Here is a 14737-nt window from a genome sequence, read left to right on the forward strand (position 1 = left end):
TTAGCTCCACAAATTGCATACTAATTCGGATCGCGATGACTCAAAAACCAAAGTTGCTTGTTTCGACGAGACGCACAACTTTCGTTTATATCACTTCTTCATTTGAGGTCATCTTAAAGGAGCTCTAATGGAAGCCTTCATATATCGATCCTCGAGATCACCTCTCACTGCTAGCATAATCGGCTATCAAGCCGGATCATGGAACAACTTGGCATGGTGGACATGACGTCTCCTAAATGAGCAATAAAAACTCACCGAGTGAATCTTTCCAACTGCGTCTTATCTATTTTCATCTGTCACGCCGAACGCCGAATTATGTTCTTGATTAGCCATCGGCCCAAAACGAGTATCAACAGGATCCATCCGGCCTGACATCTGGCAAATTTTATGGGTGCGCCGCTGAAGGGGCAGCACCCGGCGCGAGAGGAAGAGCATGACCAGGTCATCCGCGTAGAGGTTGGTCTCCTCTTGTTCTTCTCGACGAAAAGGGAGATCCGGATGGACTCCTTATCGTCCCTAGGATTGTGGAGCCAATTTTTCATGCTTGGATGCCCGGGAACGTATTCTGGAAGGTTGATGAAGTCTTCCGGGCCACCGTTCCGGACGTAGAAGACTTCTGCCAGGTTCGGACAGACTCCAGACCGGAAAGTTTGTAAAAGGAGCTCCCTTGGCGGGGCGAGAGGATGCAGCCCCCGCACTGGACAAACGGCTTGGGGGCGGAAGGTTCCTATCTTTGATAGAATTCTTCCGGAGATAATATTAAAAAGAAAAGTTATCTACAGAGGGAGTGATACCGGCGTATCCCTCCATGAAAGCGGTGAAGGAAGAGAGGTAGAAGATGGAATTGCCCGGAAGGTGATGGGGCTGAAGCTCATAAAAATCAAGAAAGCGCCGTAAGAAATCCGACGCCGGGAGGCCAAATCCGCGCTCAAAATGGGCGGAAAAGACGACATACTCACCCGGCCGAGGCTCAGGCTGACGCTCCTCGCCAGGGATGTGGCACCAAACCTCTTCCGGTATCCTCCGGGACCGGTAGAGCCAGTCAATCTCCGCCTGAGTCACATCGAAGCCCATCTAGGCTCCGCGCGTATAAGAGTCGAGGTTGATAGCGGAAGATTGGGCGGAGGCGCCCTGGCTCGAGCTGCCAGCTTCCTTTCCTAAGTCACCGGTAGCTTGAGCGGAGCTACCGGTAACCTCCTCGGTCTGGGCGAGGTCCTCCTCGAGCCCGTCGGAAGCTTGGTCAACCGGGATCTCCTCCCCGGAAGAAGTGGTGGGGATCTCACTGTGGTGACTGCTAGCAGAGGATTCCGGAAGAGAATCCTCAGAAGGCATATTTCGCTAAGTTCAGAATCTACCTACATTTTTTTTCCCCAAATCTACTTCCTTACGAAGATCTACGAGTAAGAGAGAAAGCAAAAGAAAAGAAGGAATAAACACACTACCGGCCCAAGAGGAATGCAGTAAAGAGGGAAAGAGAGCGGTGTCCGCGAAACTGACCTGAGGGCGGCGGCGGACGACGGAGTCGATGGTCCGCCGGAGCTCGGCGAGCAGGCGGTTGAGGGCGGCGAACGGAGAGGAAGAAGCAGAAGAGGAAGCCGTGTCACACTCCAGCGTAGATGAGGAAGAGGACGTCGACGGAGGCAGACAAGCAAGGTCTCCGGCGCGCCTTCGCGAAGTTCGTCGGAGAGCGAGGGCTTGGCGGCGATCGACGGCGACGATGAGCGCAAGCGGCAGAGGGCTTGAATTGCTCAGGAAGTGGAGAATGCGAGGAACCGTCGCGCCCCTTTATAGCGAAAGGTTAGTAGGCTGCGGGGCGGCCTGGCCCGCTCACTTTCCTTGTGGGCCGCCACGTGGCGCGGAGCTACACGCGTAAAAATCAAGATGCCACAGGGAGGCCACAAGGATCCGGAACGGTGGCGAGGATCCGATGTGGCACATTAAATGCGAGCGTGGGAGTCGAAGGGAAGTGACCCCTGACACTGGCGCGTCAGAAACAATGCGCATATCTCTGACATGCACTGTTTCGGAGAAATTCTCGACTTCTTCGAGGAAGTTTTAATGACAAAGCAATCGGAAAAGATCGGTATGGTGAGATGGGTTCGGCAGAGACGCTGGAAGGTTTTGAACTGGTTACCGGAAGGGTTAAACCGGTACGTTAGAAAGTGGGAACCTGGCATGGTTCATCGGATAGAATCCACCGGAATATACCAGCTTCGGGGACTAATGTTGGGGGGATGACCCCCCGGTATGCCAAAGTCATGGCAAACTACCCTTGTATAGGCTGTTAAGGTACCGGTTTAAAGATTATTCCGGACAATGAAGTTAAGTTCGTGGCTAAGTGAGGCTAAACCAGCATCCCAGGAGGGGTATACCGGAATAGGCTAAGAAGATACCGGAGTACCGGTACAGGCTGCACTGTAGCACGTCGGCAGTCTGGTCAATGATTCTCTCAAGAACTAGAGGACAAGGATGAGCGAAGCACTTCAGCTTTAATCGAAGCTCTGAGACCAAAGCAGAAGATGACGTAAAAGCTACCGGAGGATGTCACCGTTCCTGATTAAAGACATACCGGCGTCACCTACTACCAAAGAGGCTTTGTAAAGTAGTTTGTCCAGTCAAAGATGCCATTAGGGTTTCTTCCCTTGTAAGCCACCCTCTCCCCTATATAAGGAGAGGGAGCACACCCTTGCGCGGGGTAACGAGTAGCCTGTATCTTAGTATGCAATAGACAGATCATTAGTAGGGAAGTAGTGCTTGTACTGTGCTTCTTCAACCTCTGCCCAAGACCAAGTTCATCAATAAGATACCGGTATTCCACCCAAAATCCTTCCTTCTGTTACCAAAATCTTCCCCCGAATCCTCTAGCGCACATTCGGCCCCAACTTAAGCCATCCCATGGCATCTGTCTGTTTACCACGACAAACACTTGATATTAATGTATTCCTCTTATCGAAAAAATTTGTATACTACATAAACAAGACTTGGGATATTTTATAAATGCAAGTGTTATGGAGAAATAGTGAAACTACATAGCAAATGAGATAAACCGTGGGCTGGGGCTAGAAAAGTCCCATCTGAAAATGATAGGCCCTTGGCAAAGCCTGATCCGAAAATTTAAGGCCCAAGACTGGCCTGTGTAGTGGTTCAAATATTTTGCATTAAAAATGAAATTCATTCTTGCAATATGTAAATATAATAAGTAGCGAAAACTTAGCTCTATATGATACCATTGTTTGAAAACATATTTTTAAATATTAAAAAATAGAAAAATTGCAAGTACATCCTAACATAGAATAAACATAATTTTGAATGTTAAAAAATTTAGAAAAAAATTACATGTACATCCTAACATTTTATGTTCGCACAAAAGCTTTCGAGAAAACAATAACCTCTATATCTACTTTAAAAACAATTTCAATGCTACAACATAATTATTCATTGAATAGCACGCTAAATGAAATAGAGTAGCCTTCCGAAATACGCTACACATATTACATCATGCTAATAACGCGCTATTTTACAAAACAAAAGAGTGTGAACTAAGATTTCAACAACTAAAAAGTATAAATAAATTGGCAAAGTCCAAATGACGATGAAAGACCAAGGTTTGTCGCAGTCTAACAAGTTAACATCAATAGTTCAACAATTATAGTCTAGAATTAGATGGAGAATTAAGATTTAAGAAATATAAGTAGACAGTAACCAACCAAGATGCATAGTCTCAGATAAAAAATTAATGAGGCAACAACATAGAAGAAGTAGTAATCAATAAAAAAAATAGTGGAACCAGACGAAGAATGCATGGATCACTATCCGATTCAGAAGAAGAACAAGCAGATTGCAGCTCATCATCACGAAAAACTGGAAGCAATTTCTTCTTCATAGGTTGACAAATTAAATTTATTCCAGCAGCAAACTCTTGCCTGTTGTGATATTGATTATTCTTCTTCTTCAACATGTACACATCGTGTAAAGAGCTGTGGGATGCGGTTCCATGGTTTCTGACGGGTGAAATGGCTAGAGTTCGAAATGGGGATTTCAGCGGGCTCGTGGGCCCAAAGGCCTAAAATGGCTAGGCGTCTCTGTTTCCCTACGAAAATAGTGCCGCTACAAAGCTACGATATTGTAGCGTGCATAGAGCCGATAATAGCATAATTAGCGTTGTACGAGCCAAATATGCGTAGCATACACTCTTAAAATACATCGTTAAAGCACCGAAATAAGGCGCTATTTTTTCATTACTATACAGAATTTTTTTTTATATAGGCCATGCCACATAAAAGGTTCTTTTTTTCTCATTACTGGTGTGAGAACATAGAATGTTCGGACGTGCCCGTGATTTTTTAAATTTATTTTCTCACTTTTATAATAGCTTCACATGGAGGAGAGAGCCAAAACACCAACTCGAAGAATTACCTACTATCTAAGAAAATTCACTTGTTTTTAGTTTTTTGGGGGGCTTTAAGGCTGGGCTTTAGCCTTTAGGAACCAAAAAAACAAGGACCAAATGTTGGGCTTGGATCCAGGGTTATTCGGTGGGTTTGCCCATGCATAGGCCTGCTCGAATTGGACTGACATCACCAATCATACTAGAGTCTAGATATGGAAAATATATTGTGTACGTTTGATCTTTGACGGACTCCCTAAAGAACCTTATTTATATGCTCATTAATGGAATCTCTTTCCTATAAATGTAGACATTGTTTTTTAACCTACTGTTTTTTCTTACTTTGTGCCCCTCTATTTTGTTCTAGTTGTTCCTGCACGCAAGAACTGAATTCCCCTTAGACCTATCAACCCCACCCCAACGAGCCAATATGGAGCCACTGCCGAGCAGCATGGTCGACGCCACCACCGTTCATTCTCCGTTGACATCATGCCTTCTTTGCTTGAGCTGAAGTCCCAAAGAGCTCTAGGGCACCCTTTCTAACGGCATCTCCAGTCGTCTCCCCGACGAGGCCCCCAGGACGCCTTTTTTTTTTCATCCGGATGGACGAAAATGGCCCAGTCGCGCCCCGGACCCTCGTTTTCGTCCGGATTAGGTCTTTCATCCGCCCGGAGAGCCCAGGCCATCCCCGGCCCCCGGAGAGCGCTCGGGGACTCCGGACGAGAGAAAAGCGGGGACGGGCCCGCTCTTTTGGCGAGAGAATAGACGAACCCCACCACTTTGTCGATGCAAATCCCTCATCCCCTCCCTTTGCTCTCTCGCCGCCGGCACCACCCCTCGGCAATCCGCCGGCGGGTTGCCCCAACTCCGCCGTTCCTCCACCCATCAGCCCATATTCCGCTGCCCGTCGTACCCTCTGCCTATTTTCCGCCACCGGGCAGCTCCCTCGTGTCGCTCCTCGTCGACACGCCCGGCAGGTGTTCGTCCAACTGTCTGGCCGGACATGGACTCCGACGAGGAGGAGGAGCAGATGTTCGCCGAGCTTCTTGAAGAAGAAACGGATGCCGCCGCCCAAGACGAGGAGCACCTGCTCATCCTCGCTTGCCTATCCGGCTTGTACGCCGAGTCTATCATTGGTCGCCGTGGTGGGTCGGTACTATATATATATGCATGAAATTCGCCGAATTATGCATGAAATTTGTCATCCAGGGATGTTTTTCTCTAAAAAAAAGGGCGAACCCCGGGTGTCTATCGGGGAGACGGCTGGAACTTCGGCGCTCCCCGGGTCAAAGTTTCGTCCAACCCGGCGCTAAATAGCCGCGGATTTCGGCCCGGGGAGCCCCAACGGCTGGGATGCTCTAATGTCCTCGGGGTCTCATGCTGAGAACACCATGAAGTACACTACAACCCTTCTCGATCCATTCATAAGGTTTTTGAACAGATTGTTTCAATTGAACATGGTACAAGAGCCACGTGGTTTCAAGTTCAAGACCCAACCAACGCACTAGTATCTTTAAGTAACTATGTCGTTTATCGATCCCACATCTTAGATCTTTCTAGTCTAACATTCGGAGGAGTATTGAAATATATTACAAGCTGACTTTCTCCATTAGTTGAGACTTTTGGGTGAACCGACTTTGGTTGATTAAATAATTCTGCTTTTATGTGCATCTATGCGATGCAGAGCCTGGGGCAATGCTCCTATTTTGAAAAAAAATGTACTAAAAGAGGATAAAGAAATCATAGGGATTTAGATTTCGGAAACTACAAATGTAGCTCGGTCTACATGTAAGCCTTCTTTTGAAAAAATATTGACATTTTGAAGTTCTAGTTTTTTTAAAAAAATCTAGAGGTTGAAAATAATGTATTCTAACAATGTGTAAGATCTGGACTCAAAAACACCTTGTATTTTGGACTACACAAAAATGATAAAATCTAGCATTTTAGAGTATTCAAAGTTTGCGCTATTCATTAGTACTTCAGATTTTCACTTTTGATATTTTTGAACAGCCTTTCGAGTTGCAATTTTGCACCTTTGTACAATACATCGTTTCCTAAATCAAGGTTTGTTTTGGTTTTTATTGAAACTTCTAAATGTTACTTTCAATTTTTTAAAAAAATCTACATGTATAGATCAGTGTGCAAAATGTCGCATTTATAAAGTTTGATATACTTAGCGTGTATTATTATACTTTAACTAGATGCCCCTTGAAAATCTACTTGGAGGATTACTTCTTCTGCATTCATCAGGTGTAAGCAACGGCAATTTTGTAGAACTGACCCGTATCTTTTCGGTCTCTAGGGCCATGGAGGCATGGTGGATCACTGTCTTTGTCGGCGGGAGGGCTCCGTTTTCTGATGTTTTTCTCGGTCTAGGGGTTTTTCCTACTCAGGAAGGCGTTGTGGTGATAACTCCCTGGAAATGGAATAAAATCCTCCACGTCTAGTTTCCATTTTGGTGGTGCTTCTTCCCTCACTAGAAGACATGTTGGAGTTTTGTCTAAGGCGGATCTCGCTTGATTTGGACGGTGTTCCGTCTGATCTAGAGAGATGATTGTTACTCTTGTGTGTCCTTTGCGATTTTTGCACGACAACTGCCCATCTGTCTACTACAACAAGATCTACTATGATAATCTTTGTCTGGCTCAATTGAGGAAGGGCGAGGTTCGCGGTGCATCTTCGGCTCGTTCCAGTGCTTATAGTCGTCGCTAGGTGATCCATGTCCCGTTTGTAACTTTTGTTTCTTTTGGAGTTCCTTGTACTACTGCTAGAGACTATGAATAGATCGGCGATTTTCTGGAAAAAATGATGAATTTCTCGAGTGACCGTATCCTAACCATTAAACCGGCTAATTAAGTGACTATAGAAGGGGAGGGGTGGGAGGTGTGGCTCGTTCATCTTGAGCCTACCTTAGAGTGTGGAGTAAAACCCTATCAGGGTATATCTAACCCTCTTATTGCTGAAGCTCTATTACTGCGAGATTGTGTTATCTTCGCAGATCTCAGGGGCTATCCTGATGTGGTGATGGAGACAGATTGCTTTGAGATTATCAATCACTGGATCGTTCGGTGGCACCGGTTTTACAAGAAGTTGGAGAGCTAGATGGTAGTATTAGTACTTTTATTATTCATCATGTTCACATGTCAGCAAACAATTCGGCTCATATTTGTGCTAAGCTAGCTTGCACTTTGATGGGGAGGGGCAGTTGGCTTGATTTTGATTGTATCCCAGATTTTCCTCTGACCAGTCTTCAGGCTGATCACTCAGGAATATTCTGTATTTTTCACTTTGAGTTGCCGATGACTTGAATACGTTTCCGAGTCCGATTATGTCATCATGCTATACATGGACCAATTGGCGGTTCGTGGCAACATAAAAACAAGTCGAGCCCAGGCTACTACCTACTACACATCGATCCAACCTGCAAGAACGCCACGCCGCGATGTCGTCCTCGACCGCCGCCGGCTTCCCATCGTGGATTATGATGGATCGCTTCGTGTTCCGAAGGGACAACGACGAGGGCTCCTTCTCCGACGACCATGACGCGCCTATGAGGGCAAGCTCCTTCACCTCATTAGGAGAGCCCTTCACCGTTGCCTTGCTGCCCGCCGCCCCTCCCGCCGTCTCCCGCCTCTACGTGCGGTGCCCGCCTGGCCCTCAACGTGCAGTTGCCTATGAAGTCTCGACGGCCCACCGGGGCCTCTTCGTAGTCAGGGTCACCTCATATACGGTGTACCAATCCTTCCCTTACCGGAAGGACTACTTCGTCTTCAAAGCCACCGCGTATGAATCGCAGCTCGAGCGTCTCCCGGCGTTCAACGAAACGATCGTGCAACGTTGGCCCTGGTTTCATAATAACACTATCGGTCTTGTTTCCGGCATCGGCGACGGTGAAGAATATGCGTTGGTGCATCTGGCCGAGTTCGTCGAAATTCCGGGCAGTAGCAAAAAGAAGGGAGCCGAAATATCTGAGTTGGACTACGATCAGCTGCCATGGCGTCTGGCTTGTGATGGCAAGATGGGAGCTGAACTATGTGTGTTCCGCTCCCGTCTATCGTCATCGTCGTTCCAATCCAGTGACGACGATGGTTGTGTTGTTGCCCAGGGCAACTGGGAGATTCTGACGCTACCGATCCAATACCGCGAGGAAGAGTTATCCGACCTGCTGGGTTGGTCGACCGACGGAGCCATCACATTCAACGATTCCATATGCTGGTTCGATTACAACCATGGTGGTATCCTTTCCTACACGCCGCCTCCTCTAGGGGCAGCAGGAGCAGGGGAAAGCTTCATCTCCTACGTCCGAATGCCCATCGACAACCGTCCTATCAATTCAATACCGATAAACCTCGAGATGTACCGCAGCCTGAGCGTCACCGGCCAAAGGGGCGATCAGCAGCTCAAGTTCGTCGACGTGGCCCATACGGCGCGAGATGGCCTGTTATTTGGCCGGCTCTGGAATGGTGATAGTTTCAGCATCACCTGCCATACTTTCACACCAACAGATGATCGGATCTGGAAGAAAGATGTTGTGATCACGTCTGCTGAACTATGCCGCCTTGATCCTCGCGAGCGTCTCATGCCGCGGAATGCCCTGCCCACGTTCCCGCTCGTGAGCAGGGACGAGCCCCATCTCGTACACTTTCTCATGTCCGAGCCCAGGGACGAGGTTGAGAAGGTTTCGGTGGTTGTTATTGATATCATCACACGTACAGTAGTTTCAGTTTTTCCATATATTCAAGGAGGGGAGGAAGACCTCTGCGGCAAAGATGCAGACATGATCAAGTACAGGTGCCGTCTTCCATGGCCTTTTCTTCCATCTCGCTTCTAAAACTTGTTGACATTTGCAGGTATTATTTGAGACTTTTTACGGTACCTTGTGCTCCCTAATGATTAGTAGGAGTACCAGCTAAATCTGGCCCTTCGTTCATTTTTTTTTTCCGAAATGGGGACAAGCTATCATTTGCTTTTTTTAGCTGATCTTTTGCATTCATACTCAATGGATTTATTTCCGCTTTCAAATCCAATTGATCAATGATATGTAACAGTCTCTCGTTTTCCTGTTCATACTTTTCACTTTGATTTTTTGCCCATCACTTGAGAAATCTTCTTATATGTCTCAACTTATTCAACCAAGTCTCCATTGGATTCGCTCCCACCAAAACTGATTTCCAGTTTTGCGATTGTAATGAAGGGGCATCAGACTCAATCTAATTCGTTTCTTCCTCCTTCCCCATGGAACCCTGCCGCCGCCTGCTGACCAAGCGCACGCCGCCATGGCTGCCTTCTCAGCTCCTCCTTCCCCATGGATCCTGCCGCCCTCTCTACCACCCACCGTTGTTGTACCTTGGACCACTCCACTCTATGTTTCACATCTCAGAGCCAACAAGTCTCCATCTGCATATTCCTAATCTCCAGAAACTCTAGGTCAAGCGAGCAAGAATATTTAGTTAATCAGCTCCCACAAGATTCTGAACTCGTTCCTGATGCAACTGTCATAACAAAACGTGTTGCATTCATGTCCAATGGTTTTAAACCTGCTACTTCTCAACCTACGTTCTTGATGTTGTCCATCTTAACGCCGGTGAACTTGACCAGAAACGCAAAACCAAACCTTCCATTTATATCGATCCATCATAATAGAAAAGAAAATAATAAGATAACAAAATAGCTGGGATTATTAGATTGCCTCTCTGGTGGAGGTACTCCACCGGTTTTGGGTGAGTTTTGGAGTTAGTACTCCTTGGGCTGATAGTGGAGTACGAGAGCACATGAGCCCTTGGACCACTGAAAATAGACGGCTCCTGTTAGTTTTGGGGTACAGTAAAAGACCTCATCATATAATGATGTTTTTTTGTGATAGCCAAGGCTTACTTGTGGCTTATTTTGGTTTTCTTAACAAAGCCTTGATGACATCTTTCTCCATAAAGAGGCGGGGTTATTGTCCCTTTTTGTAAAGAAAGGGAAGCATCCTTCTTCTTTGGCGTCATTTTCCAAGTTATACGTTAGCTTGAGAACCAACCTGAGGTTGGGTGGTTAGGAAGGTTGTTGTATCCTAGCCCACCATAGTTCAAACGCCAGGTTTGATATTTGTGTGTCTTATAAAGGCGGAATATTTATTCAGTGGGAGACGATGTTTCCATCGACACTGAGACGCCCGTGGTAACTTCGTTAATTTCAAGATCTAATCCCTCGGCTCAGTATTTCGAAGATACTCATAGGGGTAGGGTGTGCATGCGTACATTCATATGAAGTACTAGAGGACACCCCGCGCGTTGCTACCGGAATTTATGCTAGGTTTTTTTTAGTAGCACGCAATCATAGATGAACTCCAATTTTGCGGGACATTAGCATGTCAAACGACTCAATATAGATTTGAGTAAGAGAAGAAATGGAAAAAAAAAGCGGATCAGAGAGGAAATTAAGGAAGATCGACACAGTTACTATTTCATTAAACATGACTTGATATCATCAGTAAGAGAATCGATGTACACATCTCATAAGACCATTTGTTCAAGAAACTCCATTGGCTATTGTATAGTTAATATGTTTTTCTTGATCAGAAGAGAGCGTATAAATAGTGGATGCATCGAAAAGCTGTTGAAATTTTCCTTTGAATTAACTTTTCATCTGAGATTAAAAGAACATCCAATTATATTAAAAATAAATAGTTTGCACAGGATAACGTCTACCACATTTTTGCTCCTCCAACTACAATGAATATCAGTCGCCCAAAAATATACAGATTTATGTATGGTACTAATTTTTACATATTATTGGATCTGCCGCTAACTCCATGAGGAAACCTCACATATGTCATGTCAACTGGATAAACTGCACATGAAACAAAAATGAGATTTTTTTTACAACCATCTCTTACAGAAGTAGTTTAACATAAGATAAGTGGCACTATTTTCTTGGAAGAGAGACAGCTAAGCAAAAAAAAAAACAGTGGTTCGGCTCTGAACTTTTGAAAATATAGGTACTTGAGTTGTCGAATATACCTTGGCCAATTTGTTTCTCTAATGATGAACTGGCTGATAACAATTACAACCCTTTCCAACTTTTGCTTGCACGTTGACCTTCAAATAATAGTAACATGATATCCACATAAAAATAACAACTACGGTCTGTACAACCACTTACATATTGAACTGCAGCTCCAGAGTTTGTCCAAATCTCTAGCACATATGTAAAAGGTTGTGGGAAAACACATACCTGAATCTCTAGCACATCTGTAACAGGTTGTGGGAAAACACATACCTGATTTGGCAACTGACCGAAGACGCTTGCCTTCTCATATATGACCCAGCTTGTAATCCATAGGGATGCAATGTGGATCTAAAAAAATTACTCTGACGATACAAACAGAAGAATTAGGAGGAGGCACACCTTGCTTACTTGCTTTGGGAAATAACTTTCTTGTTCCAGCTTCCTCGGTTACTGAAAACAGAGGATACAATTATGTGCAACTAAACTGAATCATAAAAAAATATTACAGAGGTACATGTATCATACACAGGGGAGACACTGCAGAAAAACAAACATTAGACCAGCTGCAGGGTGTTGCGTCCTTAAGAAGGAAAACAATAGAGGTAGATTGGGATTGGGGGGATCTGGAGTTCTGGGCTCACCTGGTACGGTGTAGGGATTCTAATGGGGCTCGATGATTGTGGGTACTCCAGATTCCGAGATCCATCCAGTTCAATTGATGTGCCCGGAGGATTGAGGGAGCTCGGCCACCCAGCTTCGATGGAGACAGCGAGATCCGTCCACTTCAATGAATGTGCCCGGATGATCAAGGTTGAGCTTGGTTACCCAGCTTCGATGGAGATCGCGAAAAAGGGGAAGCTCCGCTATTTAAGGCCGGATTACGCATGCGTGGAGTGGAGAAGATAAAGAGAAAATCATCAATGCCTATTGCCTCCTAATCTGTTCGTGAATTAAGGGGAGATGAAACGGATGAATAATGACTACTGAGTGGAGCCTCCACTGTGGAGGAGATGAAGCGGGGCCTGACTCTTTTCTTTCTAGCTCGTGCCGGGTGCCTCGTCGAGCCCACGTAGTGACGCCAAGGCCCAGCCCACACGGAGAAATTGCGGGACTAAAGGGGGAAACGCGGCGGGGACGCGGGGTACATCGCTCGGAAATAGCAGTGACTTTCCGGTGACGTGGCTGCCCGTGAGACCAGTAAAATGGGGCCATCTATTAAGAAAGAGAAGATATGCACATGTATGTGAGTGACATAGGTATCTCCAATGGGCCTGCCGAAGATGGTACCCGGGGTTTATTGAAGGCCCACGACTCGATGAATATGAAGATTCGGAAGCCCAATCTAGTATTAAGGAAAGCTAGAGTTGTATTAGGAAATACATACTTATAATCTTGCGGGATGGGTTGGAAACCCTCCCGGACTCTGTAACTTGTGTATTATGAATCCCTCAACTCCACCTCCTATATAAGGGGGAGTCGAGGGACAAAGATAGCATCGATTCATTGTCTCACGCAACCCTAGTTTTCACATCGTCGAGTACTTTTCGGCTGAAACCTTCGAAATCTACTTGCCCTCTACTTTCGACTAAAACCCTAGTCTACAATCTGTAGGCATTGATAAGTTAATCCCTTGTCAATTGACGTCGTCTGTGGGAACTAGAGGTGTCAAGGATCTGATCTCGATGGCACGTTCAAAATCGTCGACTTCGTCAACTGCAGGCAACGCGATGGACAGAGGTAAACAGATCGAAACTGGTCTAGTTGATTTTGTTTCTCACCCGCCCTCCCGTTTGGATGCATATGCGTATCTGGAGGAGCCCATGGAGATGAAGTTCGGAAAGTTCCACTTCCGCGTCGAGAAAGAAGGAGCGTATCGTCTCGAAGTTCCGATCTCGTCGGGATTATCAGCGGTCGATCCAAATTTTTCGAGTTCAGCATCGTCAATCGAGTCAGGCGACGAGGAGATTTCGTCGCCACACTTCATCAGCACGATGGCAAGTGAAAAACTCGCCAAGATCTTCAGCGACATGTCTTTCGAGTCATCTGCGGACTCCGATATAAGCGATGACTCGAGCAACATCGACAGCTTCAACTTCATCGACAGATCCACTATTGTTGGAGAGGTGATACGTCTCCAACGTATCTTGCCCCGTGAGTACTTCGAGAGGCGCTTCCTTACGAGCCCCTTCGTCGCTCGCTGGATCGGTCTGCCGCAGATAAACGTCTCTCGAGGGTGGCTTGTTCCTTGGATAGTCGCTCCCGATTTTTCTCCAATATGGAGCGGTAAGCGTTGAGAGTGCCGACCGTGGTTCCTGCCGTAAGTGGCGTGTTGTTAAGCACGGCTGCCTTGGCTGCTGCCCACTCCTCCTCTGCGATGGTGTGATCACTGTTGTTGTTGCTGACGCTGTTCTCAAAACTAGCTCGCCTGCTGGAACGGGGGGTTCGATCTCCGTCTCCCCTGTTAGCAACATAAACTTGGTGGGGCGCCGCTCTTCGGGTGACTCCTCGGGCGATGCTGTCGACGCTGTCCTCTCCCGATGAATACTGGGCATTGCAGATGAACGGTGTGTCGCTCGGTCCCAGCCCGTGCCTGGTGTCACAGTTCAAGCAGTAGTACGAGGTTAACTCCGAAGATGCGGGATCATCAGATCCAACCGACATGGAAGATGCCGAACGGGGAGTCGAGGGCGCGGGCGAACTCGGTGGGCTTGTCAGGCCAGCCGATAGGTCGAGTGATGACGATGCGCTTAGGCTTGTCGATCTGGAGATGGGTGATTCCAGCAGCCGAAGGATTCCTTCCGAGTTGACGTTGTAGCGGACGCTTCCGAAGGTCATCTCCATGTTGCCTTGCAGATCAGAGAAGGTCGAGCGAGACGACTCACTGTGCGGGGTGAATTCATAGGAGCCGAAACGAATCGGTCTTCCCAGATGAGGCAATGACGGTGTTGATGAAACTGCTGATGTCATGACGGGCTCCGCCGATGTCCGATCTTGTGCCGACAGGGTTCCCATAGACGGCGCCAATTGTCGAGGGTACTCCTCGGCAATGCCCTCCGTTTGGGGCTTAGGGTTGACGGAATCCTGCAAGCTGACACGAGACATCGGTTCACAGACAAGCGGGGAGAGCGATTTACCCAGGTTCGGGGCCCTCGATGAGGTAAAACCCTTACGTCCTGCCTGTCTGTTCTTGATTATGATGATAATAGGTTATAATGGGGTGCCGAATAGTTCGGCTAAGATCTCGTCGAGAGGCTAAGTATTATGGTGACCTAGCTCTAGGCTTTTTGGTGGCTAAGGCTGCTAAGATTGATTGTGTCCCTCGGCAGCCCCTCTCCTGGCCATTATATAGGAGGCCAG

Source organism: Lolium rigidum, chromosome 6, assembly GCF_022539505.1.
Source record: "Lolium rigidum isolate FL_2022 chromosome 6, APGP_CSIRO_Lrig_0.1, whole genome shotgun sequence".
In the NCBI taxonomy this organism is placed as follows: Eukaryota; Viridiplantae; Streptophyta; class Magnoliopsida; order Poales; family Poaceae; genus Lolium; species Lolium rigidum.